This window comes from Octopus bimaculoides, chromosome 1 (genome assembly GCF_001194135.2).
Source record: "Octopus bimaculoides isolate UCB-OBI-ISO-001 chromosome 1, ASM119413v2, whole genome shotgun sequence".
NCBI lineage: Eukaryota > Metazoa > Mollusca > Cephalopoda > Octopoda > Octopodidae > Octopus > Octopus bimaculoides.
Genome location: NC_068981.1, coordinates 187,677,472 through 187,681,753, shown reverse-complemented (window position 1 = coordinate 187,681,753; position 4,282 = coordinate 187,677,472). Strand labels below are relative to the sequence as shown.

At 34.4% G+C, this 4,282-nt stretch overlaps 1 protein-coding gene across 8 annotated transcripts in view; it reads right to left on the bottom strand.

Moving 5' to 3' along the window:
- LOC106875208 (dual specificity calcium/calmodulin-dependent 3',5'-cyclic nucleotide phosphodiesterase 1A) overlaps nt 1-4,282 on the bottom strand; it is a 1,568,460-nt gene that overhangs the window by 1,329,963 nt on the left and 234,215 nt on the right. The window lies entirely within an intron of this gene.

Below are 4,282 nucleotides of genomic sequence, written 5' to 3'. Positions count from 1 at the left end.
GTGTGTGTGTGTGTGTGTGTGTGTGTGTGTGTGTGTGTGTGTGTGTGTGTGTGTGTGTGTGTGTGTGTGTGTGTGTGCGCGCGTGTGTTTGTGTGCATATATTTTTTAATATTTCTCTTAGTCATAGCAAGACTAATATATATGAATAGATTTATGTATTTATATTTATAAGCATGTTCTTCATGCGTTATTTTTAAAGCCATTTTATATTTTATTACACGAGCGTTCTTCCTTTTCATTGAGGCCTTTGCTAAAACATTATATGAACAAATACTCTCGTTATATTTACAAAATACTTGCTACTATCATATGCGTACAGACTGTGGAGAGAGTGAGCAGAGAGACGCATATGCGCATGCGTGCATATGTTTGTCTATGCATATGTAGCTTGTCAAATCGTTCAGCTGCGCTCTACTTCTTAATATATATGTGTGCGCACACTCCTATGTGTGTGTGTGTGTGTGTGTGTGTGTGTGCGTAGATCTGTATAAATTTACGTCTTCCGATATAGCATTTTGGATCGTATTATTTCACAGAAATAAGATATCTTACTTTAAGTTTTAACCTTTGAATACATTGATAAATGACATATAAGAAATATTAATCCTCTTTGAATATCAGTAACTTTATGGCTTTGAGCTTTTCTCGTAATCTTGACATTTACTTTGCTTGCAGTAGAAATTATTGTGGATTGCGAATATATTGCATCGAATCTGGTAGTATTGGTTGCCAAGTGAGAACATACATTTAATGCTTTACAACAGGAAATACTAAGATTTACTTACGACTTCTACATTCTTCATATGCAAACAAAATGCGAACTCACCTGAAATATAAAATGAAAATATAAAAAATATACGCTTTTGATAGCAACGAAACTAATTATATTTTCCCTATAAAACATACGTCAGAAAAGAAGCATTTTGTATCGAATTTTCTTATATAATGTTCGATTAAATGAATACGTATTTATTTTTCATTTTAAGTTTGATAATTAGAATTTAATGATTGCCACTGAAAATATTATTCTGTTTTCGAATCGCAAATATTTCAATAAATTTTTTGCAAATATCTCTGAGGATAATATTACAGAGAATGTTGTATATGTTGATTTTATTCTACTCAATAACGGCAACATCTCCATTAAACATGAAAACTGCAAAACATATAAATTTTGATATCTTCTACAGCAAGTTGTCTTTAATATTTTATTACAGTCGTTATTTTTATGGTTTTACACTCAATTTCTACAAATTAATTCTCGTGTTTTACATTTCAATACTCCTAAATCATGTTAGCGATTCAATGTATCAAATACAATGGTGTTTTCTATACATCAATCGTTAAGTACTCTTCATATGTCAACGCCTTCATACATACATAGAGACACATAAATACATACTTACATAAATATATGCACACACATAAATATGCACACATAAATATAGACACACACAAGCATACATGCATACATGCATACATGCATACACACATATTTGCAGGATTAAAAAAAAAAAATTGCAAACGAACCGGAACCCATTCTCCAAACCCAATTTATTACCGGCACAATAAAAATGTGTAAGACATCCCAAAGATTCTCCATCTGAGGTTCTTTAAAGGAACAGATGCAGTCACTTGGTTGCATGCATCTACAAAGACGCGGATGTAAAAAGTAATGATTCACACACACACACGCACACACGCACACACGCAAACTCACACACAAACACACACACACACACACATAAATTCACACACACATTTTTACAGAATAGTCGAGATGAAAATTTACGATTTTAATGTCACCTGATTTGAGAGATAACTTAATATATTGGTAAACAGTCAACGATATTTGAAAGCATAAAGATTACAGTTGCATTTGAGCAAACATTAGCTAACATGCAGGACTGAAAGTCATCTGAATATTGGAAATGAGATAACTTCATCGAGATGATTCGCGCGGGGTATCAAAATGCTCATATCGTGACTTCTACTCAATATTCTGTGAACACTGTAGATATGGCACGGACTGGTACAACGGAGATTATGAAACTGTGATCAAGAAGAAACGCCGTAGATATTCTGATTGCCTCCCTATGGCGGAGTTCATCACCGCATCTCTGAACAGGGCTTCTGACTCAATCAATTCAGACAGCTATGTGAAGCTGCTGGAGATTGTGGTCAAAAACTAGCTGCAGAGGGTCGCTACAAATAGGCCATATGTGCAGCAGCAGAATTCGCCGCCTTGCCATGCCTCCAAAAGCAGTCAGAAGTGATTGTCGGAGAAATCTTACGATTTCACCAGCCCCATTTTCTGGTTTCCTAATTCCCCCGATAGCAATACCATACATTTCTCTGCATTGAGTGCGGTTGAGACAGATCCAAACCACTCTACCTGCAATTCTAAGCTGAGCTGATGGCCAAGATCGAAGAGGTGTTCGAGGATCTTCTCAGAGCCCAGGAGGCAACGAGAAACGCATGAACCGCGTTTCAGAGACGATTCGACGCCATGGTGGAAGCTGATGGCGGCTACTTTGCGCAAAACTGTTATCGTTCAGCAATAATCTACTTGATATTTTTGATTTTTTTAAATACTTTAATTTTTGTGTTTTCTTTATTGTGTTTTATTTTCCTTATTCATAGACTAGGAAAACCATGTTTAAAAGAAATACGGAAAATAAACCTTATAGAAACTCTGTACATTCAACGAAAAGCACTATCATTTTGTATTTAATAGTTTTATAGCATTTTTATTTGTCACCTATATGTACACGCGCTACTTTAAAAACTTTGTTCAATCCTATAATCATCCATTGTATTAAAAAAAACATCATATGCGTTTTTTTTCTCCATCAGGTGTCTGGGTGGCGTCCGGTGGATAATGCGTAAACACAGCAGATATCAAGGAAAAGTTTTCATAATAATAATAATAATAATAATAATAATAATAATAATAATAATAATAATAATCCTTTCTACCGAGGGTACAAGGCCTCAAATTTTGGGGAGGATACTAGTCGACCCCAGCATTTCGCTGGTACTTGATTTATCGACCCCCGAAAGGATGACAGGCAAAGCTGACCTCGGCAGAATTTGAACTCAGAACGTAAGAAGAAGAAGAAGAAGAAGAAGAAGAAGAAGAAGAAGAAGAAGAAGAAGAAGAAGAAGAAGAAGAAGAAGAAGAAGAAGAAGAAGAAGAAGAAGAAGAAGAAGAATCAATATTTATATAAACGTTTTTTAGTACTATTATCATCAAAAGTAACTTGAAAAGTCACCAAATGAAGCCACTTTAATCCTTAATCCTGTTGACTTGTTAGCACTCAGAAAGTTTGTTGAGGCGAAAACATTTTTTTTATAACTCCCATAAAGTATAATCCGACATTTGTTGAGAGGCTTTTGGTTTGTTTGTTTTTTTCTTCTACCAAATCAAAGTTATAGGTTTATGTAGGATCAAAGATGTTATGTACTTAGGCACGTACTTACTTGACCGACTGTAAGAAAACTATTTCAAGTTATTATATATTGTCATATATAACAAACACTGTCTTTAGTCTTCACACAATCCATTCATGATGCTGATATAAAGACAGGATAGGCCGGTTTCAGGAATCAATACACAGTGTAATAAAAAGAAGAAGAGTTGTTTCTCTGCGTTTGCTACACAACAGTGATGTCACCCATAATTGTAGATCAATATAATCAATAATAATAGACAATGTAAGCTCCACGGCGAGATCTAAATTGACATTAGATTTGGCATTGCGTCAGTGAAATAGTAAAAGGGAGAATGAGGAAGTAAGTATTGATTGCAGCTAATGTCGTCATAGATCTCCACTAATATCCTCACCTCGTATACCATTGATTCCACCATTATCGTCTCTTCTTCATCTATTCCAGTCAGGGATGCTCGTCGTCTTGTTCCGATTTCAATATAAGCGATACTCACTAGACACGACCAAACAAACAGAACAGAAAACAATCTGCACACATTGAGCTGTGTTACATCAATAAAGAATAAATTAGCAAATTTGCTCTAATGCACGTTGTACTTACATACACGCACAAACACACATATGTACGCACACGCACGCACGCGTATATTTGTATATTTACATATGCATTTATGTACATGTATGTGTATATATATATATATAAATGCATATACATATACCTACATAAAAATATACATATATGTACAAATATATACAAACGCATATGTATGCATATATGTGTGTGTTGTGTATGTGTGTGTATATATATATATATATATATATATATATAT